Here is a 25,920-nt window from a genome sequence, read left to right as displayed (position 1 = left end):
CGGGAGAGACTCAGAGCTCCACTCCTCTACCGCATGTGGGGGAGAGTTGGACTGAATATAATTTGGCTTTCCTCCTCCTTAGTGCAGAAGTGGAGGGACCTGGGCTGCCCCCGGATTGGTTAGCTCGCAGACCACGCCTCATCTCCACTCCTGCCACTCAAGGAGGTTGCATGAGGAGGAGGCAAACCCGGAGGATAGCCTGACACTGCCTGTAGTTACGAGGACTTACATGACAGGAGGCAAAAAGTATAGTCTGGACAATGTATATATATATTGTGTGTGTATATATAATATATATACAGTTAGGTCCGGAAATAATTGGACACTGACACAATTTTCATAATTTTGGCTCTGTACGCCACCACAATGGATTTGAAATGAAACAACAGAGATGCAATAGAAGTGCAGACTTTCAGCTTTAATTCAAGGGGTTGAACAAAAATATTATATGAAACGTTTAGGAATTGCAACCATTTTTATACATAGTCTCCTTCTTTCAGGGGCTCAAATGTAATTGGACAAATTAACACAATCATAAATAAAATGTTCATTTTTAATACTTTGTCGAGAATTCTTTGCAGGCAATGATTGCTTGAAGTCTGGAATGCATGGACATCACCAAATGCTGGGTTTCCTCCTTTGTGATGCTTTGCCAGGCCTTTACTGCAGCTGTCTTCAGTTGTTGTTTGATCGTGGGTCTTTCTGCCTTAAGTTTTGTCTTCAGCAAGTGAAATGCATGCTCGATCAGGTTGAGATCAGGTGATTGACTCGGCCATTGCAGAATATTCAATTTCTTTGCCTTAAAAAACTCCTGGGTTGCTTTCGCAGTATGTTTTGGGTCATTGTCCATCTGTAAAGTGAAGCGACATTCCAATCAACTTCGCTGAGTTTGGCTGAATCTGAGCAGACAATATATCCCTATACACTTCAGAATTCATCCGGCTGCTTCTGTCTTCTGTCACATCATCAATAAACACTAGTGACCCAGAGCCATTGTAAGCCATGCATGCCCATGCCATCACACTGCCTCCACCGTGTTTTACAGATGATGTGGTATGCTTCGGATCATGAGCCGTTCCAAGCATTCTCCATACTTTTTTCTTCCCATCATTCTGGTACAGGTTGATCTTAGTTTCATCTATCCAAAGAATGCTGTTCCAGAACTGGGCTGGCTTTTTTAGATATTGTTTGGCAAACTCTAATCTGGCCTTTCTATTCTTGACGCTTATGAATGGTTTGCACCTTGTGGTGAACCCTCTGTATTTGCTCTCATGAAGTCTTCTCTTTATCGTAGACTTGGATAATGATATACCTACCTCCTGGAGAGAGTTCTTCACTTGGCTGGATGTTGTGAAGGGGTTTTTCTTTACCATGGAAAGGAACCTACGATCATCCCCCACCACCGTGGATGTCCAGGCCTTTTTGTGTTGCAGAGCTCATCAGTGTGTTCTTTTTTTCTCAGAATGTACCAAACTGTTGATTTGGCCGCTCCTAATGTTCCTGCTATCTCTCTGATGGGTTGTCTTTTTTTTTGCAACCTAAGGGCTGGGATCCGCTGCGCCCGGTGGCGCGGGCGGCCGCATGAGCGTTCCCCACCAGCAGGTGAATCCTTCCTAGCCGGTCCCAGTCCCCCCTCGCTGCTGGCTCACTACGCACTGTGACGCGTCAGCCGCCAGGGGATGCAAGAAAATTGTGATCCCGAGCGGTGACGCGTAACGTGGTGCACTGATGAGCCAATCAGCGGCGGGATCGGGAGCTGTCAGACAGCTTCATTCACAAGGTAGGGGGTGGTGTGTGTGTGTGTATATGTGTGTCAGCGTGTGTGAGGGCATTTGTGGGGGAAGGGGGAGGGAGCTGCTTACCTTCGGCAGCCTGCAGCAGCTCCCTCCTGTCCTGCAGCCCGAGCCCGTGGAGGGAGGGGGGGGGAGTAGCGGGTCCCTCCGCTCAAACCACGCCCCTCCTCCCACTCCCGCCCCCCTCCGGCTCCGGCTCCCGCTCCCTACAGACCGCATGTTGCGGTCTGTGTCTGTCAGCGCCCCGCCTGTCTGCAGTGCGGGCGCGCTGACTGAGGGAGCGGGGCCTTAGCCTAAGGATGCCCTGTTTCACTTGCATTGAGAGCTCCTTTGACCGCATGTTGTGGGTTCACAGCAAGAGCTTACAAATGTGAATGCCACACCTGGAATCAACTCCAGACCTTTTACCTGCTTAATTTATGATGAAATAATGAAGGAATAGCCCACACCTGTCCATGAAACAGCTTTTGAGTAAATGTTCCAATTACTTTTGGTCCCTGGAAAAATAGGGGGCTACATTATAAAGATATGTAATTCCTAAACCCTTTCTCCAATTTGGATGTGAATACCCTCAAATGAAAGCCGATAGACTGCACTTTAAGCCCATATTCATTATTCAACTGTAACTTGAATTTATTTTGGTACACAGCCGAAATAACAAAACTTCTTTCAGTGTCTAATTACTTCCGGACCTAACTGTATGTGTATAGATGTGTCTATGTGTGTATATATCAATCTCTCTCTATATATATATCTATCTATCTATCTCTATCTCTTAGATATATATAACAGTCACCGACCTCTCCCTGATGCAGATTTAGAACTTATTGAGTAGCGTGGAGGGAGGGAGAAGCTGAGCCTTTGGGAGAATGCCCGCCAGAACTTAGAAATAAATTGTGTGCCCCTGTCCGAAACAATTGAATGAGGAATACTGTGAAGCCTGAAGTTCTCTTTTGTGAATACATCGGCCAACGTGGAGGAATTAGGAAGACCCTTTAGGGGGACAAAATGTGCCTGTTTTGAGAATCTATCCACTACTACAAGAATGGTATTCATACCCTTGGAGGGTGGGAGTTTCACAATGAAGTCCATAGATATATGCGTCCAAGGACGTTCAGGGATGGGAAGGGGTAGAAGAAGACCGAATGGCTTGTGTCGAACAGACTTACTCTGTGCGCATACCGGACAGGCTTTAGTGAAGTCTTGAATATCTCTGTTCATATTTGGCCACCAGAAGGTACGTCTGATCAAATCCAGAGCCCTCTTGAAACCCGGGTAACCAGCCGATCTGGAATAGTGACCCAATTCCAGGATCTTGTGAAGAAAACGTGGGGCGGCATACAGGAGTCCCTCTGGTACCTCTAACCCGCTGGGGATGTGAGCCTGGCCTTTCACGACTTTATCCAAGATGTCAAAAGAATTGGCAGAGATAATGCACTTAGAGGGTAAAATGGTTCGTCAGACTTCTCCTCAGTGGTGAACTGACGTGAAAGAGCATCGGCTTTAACAGTCTTTGTGCCTGGAATGTACGAGATAGTGTAATTGAAGCGAGAAAAAAATAATGCCCAGTGAGCTTGACGGGACCCCAGACGGCGGGCCCCCTCGATATACAACAAATTTTTATGGTCAGTGAGTTTGGCTACCGGTTCTCTTGTGCCTTCAAGGAGGTGCCTCCATTCTTGTAAGGCTAACTTAATCGCCAAGAGCTCCCTATTACCGACGTCATAATTTCTCTCGGCCGGGGAGAATTTCCTCGAAAAGAAGCCACAGGGATGGAGCTTGTCTTGGGGGGGAAACCTTTGTGGCAGTACTGCACCGGCTCCAGCATCAGAGGCATCTACCTCGAGAGTGAAGGGGAGGGAAGTGTCCAGGTGACGAAGACGAAGAATAGGAGCAGAAACTAAAGCCCTTTTGAGGGCCTCAAAGGCCTTAGTAGCCTCAGGGGTCCATAAGGAACGATGGGCCCCTTTCTTAGTAAGAGCGTTAAAGTGTGCGACTGAAGTAGAAAAATTGCGGATTAACTTCCGGTAATAATTCGCAAACCCGAGAAAATGTTGGATAGCTTTCATGGAGTTAGGTTGCAGCCAATCCAGGACTGCCTTCAGTTTTCCGGATCCATGGTGAACCCCTCATCGGAAATAATGTAGCCAAGGAAGGCTGTGGAAGGTTGGTGAAAGAGGCACTTCTCCATCTTAGCATAGAGCCTGTTGGTGCAGAGCCAAGAAAGGACCACCCTGGTGTGGCGAATATGTTCTTTTAGGCTCCTGGATAAGATAAGAATGTTGTCCAGATATACAACGAAGATATTCAGAACGTCCCGAAAGATCTCATTCATGAACTCTTGGAATACGGCCGGGGCGTTACAGAGGCCAAAGGGCATCACGAGGTATTCATAATGACCGCTGCACGTGTTGAAGGCGGTATTCCACTTGCCGCCCTCCCGGATACGAATCAGATTGTTTGCCCCCCTGAGGTCGAGTTTGGAAAATATAGTGGCCCCCTCTAGCCTGCCGAACAGTTCTGAGATAAGAGGAAGTGGATACCGGTTTTTAATTGTGATTTTCTTGAGGCCAAGGTAGTCAATACAGGGTCTCAAAGAACCATCTATCTTCTATACGAAAAAGAATCCGGCGCGACGGCCAGGGAGGTAGAGTTCCGGATTAATCCCTTTTTCAGATTCTCTTGAATATACGAAGACAAAGCTTTGGTCTCAGGCAAGGAGAGTGGGTCGGATTTAGATTTAGGAAGAGTGGCTCCGGGAATCAGCTCAATGGGACAGTCAAACGAGCGATGTGGAGGAAGAACTTTGGACTGTGTCTTATTAAAGACATCCCTGAAATTGAGGTATACTTCTGAGAGAGTAGAGGGAGATGGAACGGAAGTTTCAAGGCCCGCGAGAGTGGTCACGGAAGACTCCTCAGGAACCTTAAAGGAGGAAGTTCACTGAATGGGCAATCGGTCCGTCCAGTCAATACGTGGATTGTGTAGCTGGAGCCAAGGCAATCCCAGGATGACCTGGGCCGTGGGGGAGCGGAAGACGTCAAAGGAGATTTGCTCCGTGAGGCCCGTCCGTGGTTGAAAGTGTGAGAAGGGGAGTCTCCAAGGAGATAAAAGCCGGTTGTAGGGGTCGTCCGTCTATGGCTTCAAGACCAATGGGTACCCTCTTCTTGATCAAAGGAATATGATTCTTAACTGCGAAGTCCTGATCCATGAAATTGCCACCAGACCCGGAATCAATGAATGCGGGGGCCGATACCCGGACTTTGGGGGCTTCGAGGACTATGGGCATTAGAATTCTCTTGGAAAGCTCTTCTTGGAGAGAGGGGCAAGAAGAGATGGTACCCAGGGGAAGCCCCTCAGAACTCACTGGGCGTTCTCGTTTCCCGGTCTCAGGGGACAGTGTCGTACTAAGTGGTCAGGAGAGCCGCAATAATAACAGAGACCTTCGTTCCTAAGGTGAATTCTCTCAGCGGAACGGTGTTGTTGACTACCAATCTGCATAGGCTCCGGGGCGTCAAGATCCAGCATGGCAGTTGGAGGAGGCCTAGGTGGAGTGGAGATGGGCATCATGAACCTGGGATGCTGGCGTTCCTGGCGTCTCTCCTGGATGTGCTGGTCAACACGAAAGCTCAGAGCTATAAAGTCCTCCAGCGAGGAGGGTCGGGTTGGGCGGCAAGGTCGTCCTTTAGGTATTCGTCCAAACCCTGCCAGAAGGCTGCCAAAAAGGCTTTGTCGTTCCAGCGAGTCTCTGCGGCGATGGTGCTGAACTCCAGAGCGCAGACCTGCGACCTTGGGAAAGATGGAACAGGGAGGAAGCAGCGGTCTCCTTATGGGCCGGAGTGTTGAAGACCTGTTGAAATTCACGCTGGAACCTAGGAAAGTCTTGGGTAATTTCATATCTGAGTTCCCAGATAGGTGATGCCCAGGCAAGTGCATTACCAGTCAGAAGGGCATAGATGTAGGCTACCTGGAAGCGGTCCGTGGGAAAACGAGACAGGGACAACTCGAATTGGATGTCGCACTGGTTCAGGAATCCTCGACAAGTGAGCGGATATCCAGTGTATCAGTTCGGTGCGGGAATACGTGGTTCCGAGGTGGACGCGCCTCCTGGACAGGTAGAATCCTCAGCCGTGCTTCCTGGAGAGAGAGATTGAAAAGCTGCTGCGCCACGGCTGTTACTTGGTTGCTCAGGTACTGCCAGTGCTCCGTGGTCACCGCCTGGGCCACCTATGGGGGGTCTGCTGTAATGCTGTGCTTCCCGCAGACCAGACCAGTCCCCAGTACTGAGGTGGGAAGGGAGTATACCACACACCCACAGCAGTGAGGTCGTGCCCGGAGTGTGGTAGGGTGTGTTGCCGGGTCTGGTGAGAGAAGGATGGTTAGATACTTGCCGAGTCCTGGGTGCCAGAGGTCTGAGTAGTGAGTCTGTAAGCCGTGGGTCAAGGGAAGGAGAGAACCGCGAAGTCGTAGTCCATAGCCAAGTCCAGGGGTCAGAGAGGTACACGAAGTCAGAGGGGAGCCGGGGTCCAAATCCAGAGAGGGTACGCAGACGAGCCGAATCAGAAATACGAACTGGAACAGAGAAGAGAGCCAGGCATAGAACTCCAAACAGCACAAGGTACTAGAAGCTAAGCTATGCAGAGCGAGGAAGGAGAGGAAGGACTGGGGTAATAAAGGGCAGCTAACCAATGGAGAGCAGAGGAGGGGCGGAGGTGTGTCCGGGCTGTTTCAGGGTGTCACGGTTGTGCTCGCCACAAACTCGGGTCGGACCGCGTGGCTGAGGTAGGGTTGTAAAAGCACCGACCTTAAACCTCGCAGGCTGATCCGGATTGCGCAGTTCATAGTCGTACGTAGCAGGGTCTGGATTGGAGAAGACAGCATCGTCGTTGTACAAGCCAGGGTCAGGATAGGAGACGTCAGAATAAACATTGTCCAAGCAAGAGTTCGGCAACAGGGAGTCAGGAGAACCCCGCTTCGGCTTATGAGCGCGGGGGGGTTCTCTGCGCGTGCGGCGACCATGGCCCATGGTACTGGTCTCAGGAGGTGGAAGACAGACCAGATTTACACACCGCCTAGCTGCACGGTTAAACCAGCGCTACAGCGCAAGAGTCCTGAGCGGGTTAGGGAATCCTCTGTAGCAGCGCAGGAACCAGGACACGGCCTCTCTAGATTAGGGAAAGAGTAGGCCCCAGAAACCAGGAAGCTGTAGATACACAGGGAGACCTCCGCTTCAGTGTAGGAATCCAGGAGACTGAAGGACGCAGGGGCGAAACCTCCGCTTCAGTGCAGGAATCCAGGAGGCTGAAGGACGCATGGACGAGACCTCTGCTTCAGCACAGGAGAACAGGAAGCTGACGGACGCAGGGACGAAACCTCTGCTTCAGCACAGGAGAACAGGAAGCTGAAGGACGCAAGGGAAACCTCCGCTTCAGCACAAGAGAACAAGCAAGAGCTTGTGGCAGAACAGTTGGTGACATCCGGTAAGGACTATGCTCGGCAAGGAGCATTATGGGAAGGCAATACTTAAAGGCCAGCAGGCCAATCCCCAGCGGGGGTGTGAAGATTTTGCTCCAATGAATGAATGCAAGTCTAGGTTGCAGTGATAGGCTGCACAGCTGCAGTAGATACCAGAGGGTGTGTGTATAGCTTTGGTGAGTGAATCCAGGCTGCAGCAAACATCAGGAGAGCTGTTCCAGAACTGCACCGGTCTGCAAGGTAAGGTAACCAGTAACCCGCGGAGCGGATTCCTGACAGTATCCCCCCCTTCACGTGAGACCTCCGGGCGAACATGAACACTCATAGAGTTGGAGGACCGGGAATTGTTGCTGAACCGTCTAGGATTGGGGTTAGAGTCGTGGTCCAGGGACTCGTGGTTAACCCTTAGTGTACTCCCACCCCCCGGTGAGAACTGCGGCCAGACAGGGTCATCCATGGGTCTTGGGGACATTGAGTTGTTCCTAAAATTCCTTAGGTGGAAAGGATATCCGTAAACGAGCAGTTCTTTGGTGAGTACAGTTCTAGGATATGAGATAGATGGAAGAAACATCCTTGGTACATGGCTCGCCTCGCAAAATGTCTTGGAAATCCTGGGCTGTGAAGAACCAGAGGGCTCTAGGGCAGCAACGGAAGAAGGACCCCCACTGAAAGCCCAGTCCTTAATAGAGGAATCGGAATCTAGGATCAGCGGCCCTGCTAGTTGATCGAATATACCAGGAGGAACTTTGTAACAGAAAAAGTCTTGGCTGACCACTGTATGTTGGAATTTGCGAGGAATTTTTCCTCTAGAAGGCTCCCAGGTAATGGTTAGTAAGGGTATAGGCTGGTTGGGAGCTTCTCCCGGTATTGGTATGGAAGGTGACAAGGCATGCAGTAAACCAGGCATAGGGACCGAAATCTTGGGATACGTACAGAGTATTTCCAACTGAGAGGAAATAACAGGGGCAACTGAAAAATCCGAGGCCCCAAACCATGGTTTAGCAGGAGCAGATAAGCAAACAACAGTAGAGCTCTCCAATACTGGGAAATCTTCATTGGAAGATAGTATTGTCAGTGAATCAGGAATAGACCTTGGAATTTTCCTATCAGGAACTTGAGAAAAAGGCAGAGCCAGGGTAGTGGCGGGAGGGAAGCTAACATCAGAAGCTGAAATCTGTACCTCAGTGACAGAGACCTGAGAATCAACAAGCAGCAAGTATGACTTATGAAAACTCTTAATGACAGGCACCTTAGGAGTACAAGGAGTTTTCTCTGAAACTGCAATGGCCCTAACCACAGGGGTGCCTAACCTGACACAAACAGGAATAGGTGTGTTTTCTAGTGCAAAATCTCTGATCCCAGGACTCCTAACAGATAGTAAGGGTGTCTGGGTTTGATTAGAGAAAAAATCAGATGTATTGATAAGTGACTTAGAAACAATTACAGAGGTTCTAGATTTGCTGGACATGTGAGAAAAAATACCCTTTAAGACAGGAGCTTTAATCTCCTCCCAGAGTAAGCCCATGTTTGCTGGGGCATTTTAGACACAGCACTGAGGGACTGGGTCTCAGCAAAGGCAGGACAGCTAAATAGCTCAGATTTAAACCCTAAGACTTGTAATATATGCATGGTGACCTCAGACAGTACTAAGGGAGTGACTACAGATATGCTGAACCCTGAAGGATTAGCCTGGACAGAGAAATCAGGGGGGCCCCCAGTCAGGCTAACCATTGTAGGAAGAGATTCAGAATCTGAAGGAAAATCATTACCTCTCAGAGTCTCAGGACCAGTAAGACACAATTCAGGGAGAGGGGAAACAGTGTGCAGGCTTCTTACTAGTATAAATGAAAAAGCGTCACTTTTGAGAGAAAGCCGTGTGTCAGCAAACCCTCCTGGAAACACAACATGAACCCCAGGAGAGACATATAGACTACTGTATGCGTTTAATCCTAAGCTTAGTGAAGAGGAGCACCCAGACAGTACACGGGGTTTAAACCTAACTGTACTGGTCTCTGAAGTAGGTATTTGGTAAGGAATGTCTGGGAAACCAAAAATGACTGCAGATTCCACAATGTGGGAACTATGCACTGAAGCAGGGATCACCGCTCTCTGGGCGACAGACTGGTTCAGTGAAATACCCGGGAGGAGGAACTCTGTGGCTAAGCTTAGGGGAAACCCTGACTCCTGAATACATTTTACAGGAACCAGAACTTTAGCTGAAGTCTCCGGAGGTGAAACTGCGGAAACTTGAGCTGAAGCAGGGGATTTATAGCAAAGAATTTCTAAGGAATCCTTAAGGTTAGGGGACTCCTTCAATGCAACCTCTGCTGTCTGACTTGTGGACTCATTCTCTGAGGCTAAAACAAAGGCATTAACTTGGAGGCAGCAAGAATTTACAGGGGTTAATTCAGACCATACCTGAGAGTAAAACATAGCTAGACTTCTCTCTGAATTGGGGAAGACTAGGGATCTCTCTTCTGGTGCTAGGGGCGTGACCTTAGCTGGCAGAGAACAGGGAATAGCAAAAGGAAACTCAGAGAACTGCCCCCCAAGGGTTAATACAGAACTGACCCTGGGAACAGAACTTAGGGATTCTTTCTCAGACGGGGAAAGCGCACAGGACTGTTTGGTTGGGGTTACAGTAGACATATCATTGGAATCAGGGCACCCGGGCAAACAATCAGGGCTAGGGACCGTGGTAGTAACTACGTTGGAGAGCAATGCTAGTGGGACAGTTTTGTCATCTCCTGGAGAGGAAGGTATGCTCCCAGGTTTAGCAACAGGACTGGCAGCAGAGCGGGACCGCCAAGCGTCAGCGCAGCTGGCGAGGAGGGAATCCTGTTCTATTATGCAAATGTCCAATGTTTTGGAAAGTAGGCAGAGTATCTTTTGTACGTGAGCAAACATGAGGAGAGGATCCTCTGGTACTACGTAAATGTCCAATGATAAGGCCAGGGCATGGAGTGTATTACAGGCGGTGGCCAGTTTCCCAGGATTCACATTATCCCAGGACAAAGGGGAATCAGGGAAGAGAATACTAGCGGCCAGAAGCTGTTTTAAGTACTTGAGGCGATAAGCCTTCAAAAAGAGATCTTTACGGCATTTTTTTTGCAAAGGGGTTAAACCTTCAAACATAAACGGATCTCCCATTTGAGGTAGTATTTCGCATAGGTACTGGGACTGGCCTACGGGCCGGGACAGGAGTTCAGACAGAAACTTACCAACCCTCACCACAGGACAGTCCGAGTTTGTGGGGCCGAGCATACTGTCACGGTTGTGCTCGCCACAAACTCGGGTCGGACCGCGTGGCTGAGGTAGGGTTGTAAAAGCACCGACCTTAAACCTCGCAGGCTGATCCGGATTGCGCAGTTCATAGTCGTACGTAGCAGGGTCTGGATTGGAGAAGACAGCATCGTCGTTGTACAAGCCAGGGTCAGGATAGGAGACGTCAGAATAAACATTGTCCAAGCAAGAGTTCGGCAACAGGGAGTCAGGAGAACCCCGCTTCGGCTTATGAGCGCGGGGGGGTTCTCTGCGCGTGCGGCGACCATGGCCCATGGTACTGGTCTCAGGAGGTGGAAGACAGACCAGATTTACACACCGCCTAGCTGCACGGTTAAACCAGCGCTACAGCGCAAGAGTCCTGAGCGGGTTAGGGAATCCTCTGTAGCAGCGCAGGAACCAGGACACGGCCTCTCTAGATTAGGGAAAGAGTAGGCCCCAGGAACCAGGAAGCTGTAGATACACAGGGAGACCTCCGCTTCAGTGTAGGAATCCAGGAGACTGAAGGACGCAGGGGCGAAACCTCCGCTTCAGTGCAGGAATCCAGGAGGCTGAAGGACGCAGGGACGAGACCTCTGCTTCAGCACAGGAGAACAGGAAGCTGACGGACGCAGGGACGAAACCTCTGCTTCAGCACAGGAGAACAGGAAGCTGAAGGACGCAAGGGAAACCTCCGCTTCAGCACAAGAGAACAAGCAAGAGCTTGTGGCAGAACAGTTGGTGACATCCGGTAAGGACTATGCTCGGCAAGGAGCATTATGGGAAGGCAATACTTAAAGGCCAGCGGGCCAATCCCCAGCGGGGGTGTGAAGATTTTGCTCCAATGAATGAATGCAAGTCTAGGTTGCATAATAGGCTGCACAGCTGCAGTAGATACCAGAGGGAGTGTGTATAGCTTTGGTGAGTGAATCCAGGCTGCAGCAAACATCAGGAAAGCTGCTCCAGAACTGCACCGGTCTGCAAGGTAAGGTAACCAGTAACCCGCGGAGCGGATTCCTGACACAGGGATAGGCTCAGGGGCAGAGAGGAGGAGGAAGCCAGGTGTGTGGCTGGGATGTGAGGCGGAGCATTCCGCGATGGGCGGGGCGCGGGGCCACCCATGTGAAGCTGAGGGATAGAATGTTGGGTGCGTGCGCGGCCTGTAAGCCCTGCGCATGTGCTACCCTGAAGTGTGGCAGCATGCACTGCTGAAGGAGGTGAAGGTAGCGGTGCACAGCCGCCGAGAGCGGAGACCCGACGGGGCAATGTGGGGGCGGCTGCTGCGGGAGTCCGTCCAGGTAGGAAGTGGACACGCCACAGGGGATGTGTCCCCCGTTTCCTTACACCTCCCACCTCTCTCCCCCCTCACCTCTATCTCCCCTCACCTCTCTCTCTCTCCCTCACCTCTCTCTCCCCCCTCACCTCTCTCTCTCCCCCCTCACCTCTCTCTCTCCCTCCTCACCTCTCTCTCTCCACACACCTCACCTCTCTCTCCCCCCTCACCTTTCTCCCCCCTTCACCTCTCTCTCCCCCCTCTGATCTCTCTCTCTCCCCCTCTCACCTCTCTTTCCCCCCTCTTTCTCTCCCCCCTCACCTCTCTCTCGCCCTCTCACCTCTCTCTCCCCCTCACCTCTCTCTCTCTCCCTCCTCACCTCTCTCTCCCCCTCACCTTTCTCCCCCCTTCACCTCTCTCTCCCCCTCTCACCTCTCTCTCTCCCCCTCTCACTTCTCTTTCCCCCCTCTTTCTCTCCCCCCTCACCTCTCTCCCCCCTCACCTCTCTCTCTCTTTCCCTTCACCTCTCTCTCTATCCCAACTCTTCCACATCTCTCTTTTCCCCCCACCACTTTCCCCCCTACCACTCTCCCCCCTACCACTCTCCCCCCCCTCATCACTTTCTCTCCCCTCATCTCTCCCTCTCCTCCCACCCCCTCATCTCTCTACTCCCACTCCTTCACCTCGCTCTTCTTCACCTCACTCACCCCCTTCACTCCCCCCTCACCTCGTTCCCCCCCACACCTCGCTCCCCCCACCTCTCTCTCTTCTCCCCTCCTCCACCTCTCTCAATCCCCCCTCACCTATCTCTTCTCCCCCACCCATGCCTCTCTCCTCCTCCCCTTGTCCCTCACCTCTCTATTCTCCCACCCCTCATCTCTCTCTTCTCCCCCCTTCATCTCGCTCCCCCCTCACCTCGCTCCCCCCACCTCTCTCTCTTCTCCCCTCCTCCACCTCTCTCAATCCCCCCTCACCTATCTCTTCTCCCCCATCCATGCCTCTCTCCTTCTCCCCTCGTCCCTCATCTCTTTCTTCTCCCCCCCTCACCTCTCTCTCTTCTCCCGCCTCATCTCTCTCTCCCCCCCCATATCTCTCTCTCTTCTCCTCCCCCTCTCTCCCCCCCTCATTTGCTACTTTGCTTCTTTTTCCTACACAGGTGCATCACCATAGTTCTGAGTTATATATCTTTACAAAAGTGTCTATTATTTTATGAAAAAAGCCTACATTTAGCCTATAATAGTAATAATCCCCTCAGAACAGGGCATTACTGGCCAATAATTCCCTGGCTGGGTTAAAATCCCTCGGCTTCGGCTCGGGCCTTCAACTCTTCCAGCCAGGGTATTATTGGCCAGTAATACCCTGTTCTTCGGGATTATTACTTAATTATAGGCTAAAGCTGTAAAATTCTGGGCATTATTGAAACCCCTGTTCTCTGATTGGTTAAAATTCTGGGCATTATTCATTCAGTAATGCCTGGAATTTTTGGCAGCTTGCAAAGTGTTTATTTCAAGCCAATCAGCTTTTCCTTTTGTCAGAACAGCTCTGAGACAGGGCCGGGGATTGGTCAGGAGGCAGGAACAGCTCTGAGACAGGGCCGGGGATTGGTCAGGAGGCAGGAACAGCTCTGAGCTACAAATTAAGTGTCTGTCAGCAGAGTTTGTTTGTAGCTGCAGTTTCTGACTATCTAGTGTGTGTGTGGGTGGGTGTGTCTGCTGCAGTGTGTGTGTGTGTGTGTGTGTGTGTGTGTGTGTGTGTGTGTGTGTGTGTGTGTGTGTGTGTGTGTGTGTGTGTGTGTGTGTGTGTGTGTGTGTGTGTGTGTGTGTGTGTGTGTGTGTGTGTGTGTGTGTGTGTGTGTGAGAGAGTGTGTGTGAGTGTCTGCTGCACTGTGTGTTTGTATGTGTGAGTGTGTGTCTGCTGCACTGTGTGTGTGTATCTGCTGCAGATTTTGTGTGTGTGTCTGCTGCAGAGTTTGTGTGTGTCTGCTGCAGAGTTTGTATGTGTGTGTCTGCTGCAGAGTATGTGTGTGTATATGTGTGTCTGCTGCAGAGTTTGTGTGTGTGCGTGTAGCTGCAGTTTGTGTGTGTGTGTGGCTGCAGAGTTTGTGTGTGTGTGTAGCTGCAGAGTGTGTGTGTGTGTGTGTAGCTGCAGAGTTTGTGTGTGTGTGTGTGTGTGGTGCTGTATGTATGTGTAGCAGCAACAGCAGCAGAGTTTGGATGCAGCTACAGAGTTTGTGTGTAGCAGCAGTGTGTGTGTATGCATGTTTTTGTGTGTGCAGCTGTTTGTGTGCAGAGCTGCAGTGTTGTGTGTATGTGTGTGTACACAGAGGCGGTGGCAGTGTGTGGATATAGATATCTGCAGCATAAGTGTATATAGAGGTGCTTTAATGTATTTACCATGTTAATTTAATTTAAAAAAAATCTATATGTAGCCCTGGCTGGTTTAGGGCTATCTGTCTGCCCTCTTCCTGGCAGTAATCCCTGGTAAGGGCAGGTAGCCAGGAGTAATCATGGGTTTTCCCCAAACCTCTGCAGCTCAGTGAGTCACAGAGAAGGTAGTGTAATCAGGCCTGGTGTCCAATCAGGGGCAAGGGGCTGGTTCCTGCTGGATCTGTACTTAAGGGGTTGCACTACCTGAATTTAGGCAGTCGGCCTCTACCTTGAGAGAGGCATAGTCTACCCTTGAGCAGTGTGCAGGGCTCTGCATACTGTGTGCCCTCCCTTAAGGGAGCGGGGGGAGACTGTTCCCCTTACCCTACCAGAGAGTAAGGGAAGAGCTAGGACTGCTCCTGATGCCCGCTGGCTGGGTGTGTAGGTCCAGGGACATCCTTAGTGTGCAGGCCCTATAAGCGGCTAATTGACTGCTTTGACATGTGCATAAAGAATAAAGTGATCCTGTTTAATATACTTCTTGCCTGAGACTGAAATCTATCAGGAAGAAGGAGAAAGAGACCCTCAAGCAGGGATTTCTCCCGGGGCCATAGTTAAAAAACAGCGCTGAGCCGCACCGAGCCACGCTGAACCACGCTGAGCCGCGCTGAGACAGGAAAATTATCTCCTTCGTCCGGCATGTGTGGGGCTTTGGTAGACGCTTCCGCAGGCGTGCTTACAGTCAATTTAATTTTTGGCGCTGAGGGAAGCGGAGGGCCAGTCAGGTGACCGCCAAACACCTGCATTTAGCCTATAATAGTAGTAATCTCCTCAGAACAGGGCATTATTGGCCAGTATTGCCCTGTTCTTCAGGGATTATTACTTAAGTGTTTCATGTCTATGTTTTTGGCAGTCACTTTGCAATATATGCCTGTTATCTGTTATCTATTTCAATACATTATTTAGTGCATTATTCCCCATCATTTGGTGCATATGTAGCTGTAGCCCTGGTCTCTTTTTGGTCCCAGAGACCCCCATCCTTGCATGCCAAGTGGTCGCGGGTGCCGCCGGAGGCAGCGACGGACCCGCCGGCATGACGAGAAGGTGGGGGCCGGAGCAGGGAGCGCTCCGATGCTCTGCGGCGCACCCGGCTAGCGGGGGCCGCCATTACAGATTCGCGCGCATGCGCAGTGATCGTGCATGCGCAGATAGGGCTAGGGAGTTACGGCGGCCATTAGGGAGTCACGCATGCGCAGTGCAAGCGCGCACGCGGCCCCAATGCTACGGCAGCCTCCACGAGACTACAGTTCCCATGAGGCTTAGGGCTATGTACCCCAGGTGCTACAGAGCGGCCAATGGGAGTGCAAGGTTACTGGGAGAGAAGGCAAAGTAACCTCACCGAGGAGGAAAGACAGCGGGCATGGCCGCTCAGCAAGTGGACAGAGGCTGGACTGTGCTATAGAAAAAACTTTATTGTGGCATGGATATTTTAAAAAAGAGAGAGGGGAAGGCACCCCCCCGCAACTCTAACGCGTTTCAGCAACGACGGGCCTTTCTCAAAGAGTGAAAATTACCTGCTGCCGTGTCGACTGAAGTACGAAACTCACCCGGAAGTGACGTCACACTCACGGTGCTAGCAGGGACTCCCATGGTGTACGAAGGGAGTTTGCTCACCTGGTGAGTGTAAACGCACCCGTAATGAGCTACTACCAGAAGACAGGGCAGAAAATGGCAAATACAATGCCAATAGAGAAACAATTAATTGAATCAGATGTTTATATCAATTTTTACAAAACAATAATCGCAATAAACCTTACAGGGAGGTGGGATAACAATACTATTTACCAAATAATATTCTGTTAACCTCTACCTACTAAGATAGCGACACAAATTAAAATGTATAATTAATTAAATCAATGCAAACATGCATTGATTGATTAAAATCAAGTAATAGCAGGGGAATTAAATATATAGAACATTAAATCTTAAACAATAATTGGAATTACCCAAAATTCATGCAATTCTGAACAGACTATAGATCAAACTCAAATAGATACATCTAACACAAATGTTATTTAGAAATGTTATTTAGAAAACTGGACAACATGTATATACACTTTTGACAATATTGCTCACTTTGTTGCCAATCATATAAGCATTCAAAGGAATTGAGGTATGGTTTTACTCTCAATTTTTTCCAGATTGTCACAAAGTGTAATGAAGTCAATCCAAGAAAATGAAATGATGAGAAAAAAAGAAAGAAAAAGAAAAGACAAATAGAAAGACCGGAAAGCACAAGAAAAATAATGAAAAGAATGATGAAAAAAGTATAATAAAAAATAAAAATAAATACACAATGAAGTCCAATGAATATTAAACGATAAAAATACAAACAACAACATGAATTGATTCCTTGTATTATTGCCCAGTGGTTTTTTTGAACATTTCGATCATAAACCAAATCTTATCTTCATCTAATTGTTATTCAGTAATTTACTATTCAAGGCATGAAATCAAAAAACAACTATAAAAGCTTATTGGAATTTTTGTCTTGCTGGTCACATGAATCTTAAGCAATAAAGACCAGAGTATATGTGGTACATTATATACTTCAAATTAATCAATAACTAGTTTATAATAAGTTTTTATAAAGTGAGTTCAATTTACAAAAGGATTACAACAGAACCAGGACAAGAGAAGCAACGAAAGATTAAACGGAACAGGGGTTGCCAGGGAGGGAGAAGAGAGACACTTAAAGAAGGTTTTTTATCTCCCAGTCTACGTTGATTCCTTTTGGTGACATGGTGTCCATAGTGAATATCCAGAACATCTCCTTCTGATTAAGGATGTTCTGTCGGTCACCTCGTCTGACAGGGGGTGGGATATGGTCTATCCCACTGAATGTTAACAAATCCAATTTGCCCAATGGGCATTCTAAAAAGTGTCTCGCCACTGGCAATCTCTGATCTCCATTCTTTATGCTTCTAATGTGTTCCATTATACGATTCTTTAGGGGGCGTATTGTTCTTCCTATGTAGCTCTTGCCACAACCACATGTTAGGATGTACATTACGAAATTGGTGTTACATGTGATAAAACTCTTAAGTTTTATTTTATCCTTATTAACCTTGGAGTGTATTACTTTAATGGGTTTGGCAAAGGTACATACCCTGCAAAAACGGCATTTAAAGAAACCTACAGGTGGTGTGAAGCCTTTAGTTTTTTGCAAAGGATTGATGAACATGCTAGGTGAAATGTAGCTTGCTAGTGATTTTGCTTTTTTGAAAACAAATTTGGGTAGTTGTTGAATATATGGCTTCAATTTGTTGTCTAGACTCAGAATATTCCAATGTCTAGCAACAATGGTACGAATTACATTTGCTTGTCTGCTATGCTGAGTGACAAAATATAGAGGTGTTTGACTAATACCTTCTTTAATCTTAGAACGTTTTTTCAATAGATCTATGTGTGGGGTATAATAAGCATGTTCAAAAGCTTTCTGTAGGTCACATTCATTGTATCCCCTAAAGCGGAATCTGGACGCCAATTGTTTTGATTGTTCTATGAAATGATCTTCCTCTGAACATATGCGTCTGAGTCGTAAAAATTGCGCTTTTGGGATGCCTCTAATCAAAGGCTTAGGATGTCCACTGTCCGCCTTAAGAAATGTGTTCCTTGAATTAGTTTTTCTGAACACATCTGATTGAATATGCTGATTAGAATAAATGTACAATGACAAATCCAGATATTCAATTTTTTGAGCATCAAATGAAAATGTAAAATTTAAGTTGTAATCATTACTATTTAGGTGGTCCACAAACTCCGTCAGTGACCTTGTATCACCTTCCCAAATCATAAACAGATCGTCTATAAATCTACGATAGAAAATAATATTATTACGAAAGGGATTAACGTGACTATAAATGTGAGTGAACTCCCAATAACCCATGAATAAATTTGCATAAGTGGTGCAAATGAAGTGCCCATTGCTGTGCCGCGTGTCTGTAAATAAAATCGTGAATCAAATAGAAAATAGTTATGTGTTAATAAAAATAGTATAGATTCTATAATAAAAGTGGATTGTACTGGGAGAGCAGATTGATACATTTCGCGGGCTTAGGAGCGAGTCAGTTGGAGCTGGGAGCAGGAAGGGGGAGGCAGGGTGTAGGGAGCAAGTGGCTCCTACACCAGGTAAGATAATCCCCAGGTCCCAGGCAGGCCCCAATCCCTATTAGGGTAGTGGGTAGGTGCTGAGGGTAGGCCCCTAAGGTAGGGACCCTGCCCGTAGGTGCGTGTGTGGTGTGGAGTCTTGTCAGTGACACAGCTGTCAGTGTTGTGTGCGCATACAAGGAGACACCAGGTTGAGGGCAGTGTGGTTGCTGCAGGTATTAGGTTGAGTGCAGTGTGTTTGCTGCAGGTATTAGGTTGAGTGCAGTGCGTTGCTGCAGTTATTAGGTAGAAGCTAGTGAGAGGAGATCCGGGAGGTGAAGGGAGAGGTAGTGTGGGTGCAGGGGGTCAGAGACCCATCTGTATAGGACAGTTCTGCCCCGCAGGCCCCTAGGAGAATCCCTGAAGTCACCGTAGGTTGCAGTGCTGCAGGGAAGCCCTATAGTGATAGCGAACATCACCCTTACTGAGTACCAGTTAGCACAGAGTTGCAGCGGTTGCAGTCATCTGGGACCAGACGGCTGGACACCGTGATATCTGGAGGATATCTGATATCTGGAGGCCACATGTCGGATTGACAGATCCTTTTTGAAGCTGTTGCCGGTCAACGCCGTGACCGGAAGGTATTATTTACATCAAGTGCACCAACACCGGTCAACAGGCGATGATCCCGCCTTAGGCGTAACTCTTTGGGGACACTAGTGAACTGGCCAAAGGACTGAGCCTATACCAATATAGTACTATACATGGACACGGTGTGTGGGGCACGCGGTGAGGGGACGGAGACGTTACTCCTGATGAGAGTGGCCGAGCCACTAAGGTTATATTGCGTTATAGTATAAGAGTATATGTGATATGTGTTATTGCTACGGTTCATTATAAAGTGATAAGGTATTGTTGCGTTACAGTAAAAACCAGTTACAATCATAAGGTGTTGTTATGTTTCTTGCCCAGGGGAATCTCACATCACGGGGATCCTGGGTAAGTGGAGGCGCTGCGCTATAAGTGTTACCCCAGGCTCCCAGCTAGCGGAGGCTCTGATCTCCTGGAGCCACAGGTGTGTGCAGTTACCAGTAGTCTCTTTGGGAGCGTCAGAAAAAGGGCTACATAGCATTATTGGATATATGTGTCATTGTTAACTGTGTGCAGCTGGTCTCAGTTGCTTATGGGAGGGTAGTGGCCCCTCCCCCCCAAGGTTTAAGTTTGCCCCACCCCACTTTCCAAGTTGGCAGGTCATTTTGCCAGGTTATGACAGATCCAATGTGATCATTCTTCCTGTAATTATACAGGTAAATAAGAATTTTAACCCAGGTGAGTGTTAGGACCTGCTCCGGTCATGCCTTGTAAGTGGCAGCAGGCTTAAGACGTTTTGGCCAAAGGGTTAAACTAAATGACCCTTTTACAAGAGATATATAAGTATTGCACTGTGTATTTTTGTCACATTGGAAGTAGCTTTGGGCATTTTTGTTTTTTGTTGTATACATTGTATTTACAGGTAGATTGTCAGTAATGAAATGTATCTGTGTAATGTATTTATGTCTTTATATAAAGAGTATTTAATGTGTATTCCTCCTGTAGCAGAATTAAGAATTTATACTTATTGGCATACTGATAGCCAATTGCACTTTTTATTTGACATAATATCAAACATCTGAATGAGTTTGAAAATAAAAAACAGAAGTCCTTCGAACCGGAATTGAACCAGTGACCTAAGGATTGCTGTATTACCACTACAGTCCTCCGCTCTACCAACTGAGCTATCGAAGGCTCCATGCTTTGCAATAAGAAATAACCGTATACATACATGTTCTGTGCGTGTAACACTGAGCATGCTGATCCCTCCAGTAAATCACAAATATAAAGATGAAGTTAATTTGAAAGCTATAAAGTACGTTTTCTTCTACATACAACTGCACTTTGTAATATATTTATGTAAAACTACGAGTTAGAACAAAATGTAATTGCTGCATGTGTTGGAGCTTGTATTGCGGGGATTATACATGCAAAGAAAAGCATATGATATAAAACAATTCCCATATATCCAATCATGCTACATATGCACCAAATGAAGGGGGAATAGAATAATGCACTAAATAATGTAGATATCAGGCATAAGATACACAAGCAAATACAATTGTGAGCAGTGTTGGGAGAGGGTGGGGCTACAGGGGTACTCTCAGAATGAGAGAAAATATAATGTTATATCTGTTCAATCTGAATAAAAAGTTGCTAACCAAATCAAACACCAAGAAAAGTAACTGGAGAATGCGGGCATCGATCCCGCTACCTCTCGCATGCTAAGCGAGCGCTCTACCATTTGAGCTAATCCCCCATATACGAAAGTCCAGCAGTTTTCAGATCTATATGTTATATGCCCATGTGTGTATCTGCTGTATAGTCCCATATAGGAAATCTTCTGTAGCCAGCAATGGTTTCCATTTGGGATATTTTGCAAACAATGATAAGAAATGATGTTCTGTACTTAGCAAAGGATCCATGGGGCACACAGACATATGTAATAATCCGAATTAAGCAACCTAAGGCTGCGCTTATAGTGCCGGCGACAGCAACGTCGTGTCAAAACCAATGCATTGCCACCATCGCGTGCGCTTATAGTAAGCGCGGCGAGACGGAGTGACGGCTTGGTCGCGATGGCTGGAAGTCATCTCAATTTGATTTTTCCAGCGACCGCAGCGTGATGTCACCGTCGCCGGCACTATAAGCGCGGCCTAAGATGCTGAGCAATGGATTCACGTCCTGTACAGATGTTCCCAGCTGTTTCTTTTTTTTTAGACAATATTCAGCAACGAGTTTGGAGTTTATTAAAGAATTTGATTTTTAGTATGCAACCTCTATAAAAAAATAAAAATAAAAAAGGTTATTTAGTATTGCACAGCTATGCTATTTAATAACTATTTCGTATTGAAAATGAATAATAATAATATGTCATTAATTTATTAAATATTTAGTAGAAAGATAAAATAATGGTAATTGCCTGTTGGCTGTATGTCAAATAAAAACAAATACATATAACCAGGATGAAATAATAATAAAATAAAAACAAATACATATTACCAGGGTGAAATAATAATAAAATATAAACAAATACATATTTCCAGGATGAAATAATAAATTAAAAATAGAAGTCCTTCGAACCGGAATTGAACCAGTGACCTAAGGATTGCTGTATTACCACTACAGTCCTCCGCTCTACCAACTGAGCTATCGAAGGCTTCATGCTGTTATCACCCGCACATACACACATGAACCATGTGTGGCGTTTGTAATATCTCACGGTTACCATGGATACCTGACGTCATGTTCTCACAGAGAGGCTTGGAACGCATGTGTCCGGGTGATGAAGGACGCGATTACGAGCTAGGCATTCAATCAGCGCCAGGCTTGCTCAGGGGTCCTCGGTAACGACCAATTGGAGCGCAGGGTGTTGTTGTCCGGCACGGAGCTGAGGCTTGGTGCGTTTGTTTGGGTTACAGTGTCAGCCGTGCAGACCCGGAGCCCGGGGGGGAGACTGGAGACCGGAGCAGACCCGGAACGGGAGTGTGGAGACCGGAGCCCGTGCAGCAGTAGGCAGTGTATGTATATCGCCGTGTCTCCGTATAGAAGGGGCGCACGTACGGGCGGAGACCTGCTTATAATGTGCCTATTTATATGTAAACACGCACACATTGGATAGAATGTGTGTATATGTGTATATGCATGAAGGAATATGTATGTTTATGTGTACATTAGACGTTGGTAGTGTTTTAATGTGTGTATATTAAAAATATATATACTGTATATTGTTATATACACACTGTATTATTTTATATTTATATATACACACAGTATTCATGATGTCAGCGGACGGGTGTGTGTGTGTGTGTGTATGTATATATATATATATATATATATATATATATATATATATATATATATATAAAAAATCACTTCCTCTAAATTTCCAGGGTGGATCTGATAGTCCAGGGAGTTAACCCAAAATGTTTCACTTTAAAACGCTTCTTTAGGGGTATTGATTAATTGCACATGTTATATCCGTACTTCGCTATATCCTGCTTCTGAATTTAGTGCGACTGTAAGCAGGAGAAACGGTGACACCCAGATTCCCACCCGCACTTCCCACCCGCACTTCCCACCCGCACTTCCCACCCCAGCGGAGTAACAAGCCTCAAACAGAAGAGCACAAGGTGTGCGTTTATTACCTGGAAAAGAAGACGTTTTCTCTCACGCACTTTTGATCTACTGCACCGTGATGGGTTCTTACTGTTTGTGCATAGGTCATTTTCTATATCTATATATATATCCATCACCAACACACTCCACTCATGTGGAAAATGAAAAGGTTTTTGGTTTTGCGGGTTTATATATCGGTCCAATGGCACCTTTCTGACGATCATCCTTTTGAGAAAGGTCTCATTAGGGACAGAAACATTGATTAACAAATAAACACCTTTTTTTATTTACCACATTTCTGGAGTGTGTTGGTTCTTGTTGGTATAGTCTACATTTGCCAATCCACTGCACCTCGCTTGACACCCGGTTTCGAGAACAGAACTGTGCCTGTGTGTGTAGATAGAGATATAGATTTATATAACATCTGAAGTAGACACTAGGCTCTGGTTATTTTATTACTGTAGCTATATATCTCGTATATAACACCTGAAGTAGACACACTGATCTGGTTACATCATTACTGTAGCTGATATCACCCTCCTTTTATTATTTGTTTCTTTATTTGTATATGTAAAGCGTGTGACGATGTATAATTGTACATTCTTACCTAAGATGTTAATCGGTTGGTGCTCCTGTTAGAAATCTGGTCATATCCTTATGGGTGTTATAACAGTGGCGGCTTTAGTCAGTGTAATTCAGCAGCTACAATGTATCCTTATATTAGGCTGGTTCTATACTGCGGGCGCTACGCCGTGCGAGCGCGGCAGTTATAGTTGGCTGAGGTCAGCTAGCCCTTCTATTTCAAGTATGTCCCAGGACATACTTGAAAACGAGAGGTAACTCTCAATGTATTACTTCCTGGTAAAATATTTTATAAATAAATAAATACAAGGGCCACGCACGCACACCTCGGTGTGGGAAGTGTGTGTGTGTGTGTGTGTGTGTGTGTGTGTGTGTGTGTGTGTGTGTGTGTGTGTGTGTGTGTGTGTGTGTGTGTGTGTGTGTACGTGTACAAATTTAAAAAAAACAAACACAAAAAAAACATTATTTAAAAAAAAAAAATTCTTATTTAGGACTTTCTTCACTCACACTCACACTCACACTCACACATACACAGTAGCTGTAGCTCCTGGCTCTATAACAGGGAAAAGGATGCGGCGCGTGCTCACGGCCGCATGCAGTATTGAACGGGCCTTACAAATCAAATCAAATCAGCTTTATTGGCATGACGAAAGAACATTTCAGTATTGCCAAAGCGTGAATAATAGGGGGTGGGGGACAATAATTACACGAATACTAGGGATAGGGTATAATGATTGCAGGGTATATGGGTAACAGTTTCACACAGGGGTGTGGGGGTTAGTGTACGTCTCTCAGCTTGTGGCAGGTGCTGATAACTTACTCTGGTAACATTATCTATTGTTAAAGTTTGGAGCTCAAACTGCTGGGAATATTGGTAACACATTATCACAAACAGGAAAGTATTACAAAGATCTTGCACTGCTGGGGAGGTTGCTAAAACCTGCTATAGAAATCGCAGGATGCTTTCAAACTCATTAAAAAATTGCATTAAGAGTCGAGTAATAATAATAATACAAACCAGTAAGTATTCGCTAATACAACGAACTTGATTTATTAAAAAAAAAAATATGAGTTCACGTTTTGCTGCTTTAAATCAAAATGGTGATATATGAAAATGCCGCTATCTGTATTTGTTTGGCTGAATAACTATCGGATGTTTAGCCATGCCTGGGTAAATCCATACAATGACTGCTCTCTTCTTCTTTTTTTTATATTGCCTTCCCTTGACATTTTGTATTTATTAACAAATATATACCTATATATCTCCAAGCCTCTGCCCCTCCTTATCTTTTAGCTCTAATCTCTGGACTAGAGTTGAAACCCGAGCAGAGGGAGGAAGGTTTCCCAGGATATAAACCGGGACCTTTCTTCCTGCTGGTCTCTGGCTCTCTTTTCTCTGCATCTCTTGTCTGTAGGACTCTTTCCCACCTAAAACCTTTCTGCCTCTGCTCCCTACCTCTGCTACTCTTCCTCCCTCCCTACCCTCCAACCCCCTCTCTCCATCTCAAAGGCTCTTCTGAAAAACATTATCAAGTGTTTCATTAACTCTAACAAAACAACAATACCTGTCCCAGGTAGCCTTCATTATCACAGTGACTATACCTTACCAAGCCTTCCATTCACATTACAATCTTACATTTTTAGTCTTTGCAACTCTCCCAACATACTACTTTTGGGGGGAAATCCTCCTTTTTCTTCGTGTTTACTGTTCTGTGAATTATCTGCATCCTTATTACATTCCCTGCGTTGGGACTGGCGTATTATTACTTCTAAGTAAAGCACTGCGCCCATGGTTGTAGCTACGTAAATTGTTATACACAGGAGTGCCATTAACGGACCATGTGGGTAGTATAATAACATAACAAAAATAGACCCATAATATAGTTTTTTTATTCTTTTGCTTTTACCTCCAGTTTCTTTCCTGCGCGAGATGCGTTTTGCTCGTCAGAAGAAGAGATGTGAGAAGGACGTCTCCATCCTCAGATGTAAGTCAGCCGGACCAGTTCCTGGCTTTTATTCCATCCTGTGCATACTGAGCATGGGTAGAATAACTCCTTAAGTGAACACAGAGTATTGTTGAACAGGCTTCAAATGTTAATTTTGAATCAAATGAAGATTCACAGTATTGTCAATGACTATATTTTATATTTGGATTATCACCCTTCTGAAGTCCCAACCCATCTCTGCAGAAAGCCCAGCTCCTGGTTCATCTGCTTTTCTAGCCCTGTAGTCCGCAGAAATCAGTTTGCAGTGTCACACGTCTCCGAAAAATGGGGATTGAAAAACATTATAAAAAAGTGGTGTTTTAAAAAGCTGTATTTATTAAGCCAAAGTCACACCATGACATGACCTTTTATTGGAGAATGTATTTTGTCGTGATGCACTTTTGCAGGCTAAAGCAAGTAGGCTGTGAACGCACATTCCTGGTAGCTGTATTTTTAATGTGATGATAATTGCCAGTGCTCTGTCATTGTGGCATTAAAAACGCAAAGGCTGCAATGTAGGCTTGTTTGAATTCAGTGTTTTAAACTAGATCTCCATGGTGCCAGAGGAGCCTTGGAACATGCAAACATTGTCCTGCTGTTGGTAGTCACCAGTAATCCTAACAGCCGTGTTTTGTGTAGGTTTCTCGCCCTCACATAATGGCTCTCCTTTTCTTTTCTTGTCAGGCAATAAATCAAATGGCTCTGGTGTGGCTCCTATTAATGTACAGCAAATAATAATATCACTTGTGAGCACGTTCCTATGTCTCACAGGTCTGCAACCCTGCCTTTCCCCATTATCACGTGGCATAGAGTGCTTCTACTGCAGC

At 46.6% G+C, this 25,920-nt stretch overlaps 1 protein-coding gene and 3 non-coding genes across 9 annotated transcripts in view; 1 reads left to right on the top strand and 3 right to left on the bottom strand.

The window, feature by feature from the left end:
* Positions 1-20,016: 20,016 nt before the first annotated feature.
* Positions 20,017-20,102, bottom strand: TRNAY-GUA (transfer RNA tyrosine (anticodon GUA)). The gene is given in 2 exon segments: positions 20,017-20,052; positions 20,066-20,102. It is a non-coding gene; the product is annotated as a tRNA-Tyr (tRNA).
* A 492-nt stretch (positions 20,103-20,594) lies between these two features.
* TRNAA-AGC (transfer RNA alanine (anticodon AGC)) lies at positions 20,595-20,667 on the bottom strand. Its single transcript has one exon. It is a non-coding gene; the product is annotated as a tRNA-Ala (tRNA).
* Positions 20,668-21,481: 814 nt separating this feature from the next.
* Positions 21,482-21,567, bottom strand: TRNAY-GUA (transfer RNA tyrosine (anticodon GUA)). Its single transcript is given in 2 exon segments — positions 21,482-21,517; positions 21,531-21,567. It is a non-coding gene; the product is annotated as a tRNA-Tyr (tRNA).
* A 183-nt stretch (positions 21,568-21,750) lies between these two features.
* AGBL5 (AGBL carboxypeptidase 5) overlaps positions 21,751-25,920 on the top strand; it is an 84,977-nt gene continuing 80,807 nt past the window's right edge. For 2 of the 6 annotated variants that reach the window (XM_075595300.1, XM_075595301.1), the window contains exons 1-2: positions 21,751-21,928; positions 25,022-25,093. The gene's annotated coding sequence lies outside the window, so the exon portion shown is untranslated. The remainder of the gene's footprint in view (positions 21,929-25,021; positions 25,094-25,920) is intronic. The other 4 variants (XM_075595303.1, XM_075595304.1, XM_075595306.1 and 1 more) reach the window with 3 other exon arrangements.

The sequence above is a fragment of the Ascaphus truei genome, chromosome 4, assembly GCF_040206685.1.
Source record: "Ascaphus truei isolate aAscTru1 chromosome 4, aAscTru1.hap1, whole genome shotgun sequence".
NCBI lineage: Eukaryota > Metazoa > Chordata > Amphibia > Anura > Ascaphidae > Ascaphus > Ascaphus truei.
Note: the sequence above shows the minus strand (reverse complement) of the source record. Positions and strands in the feature narration are given on the sequence as shown.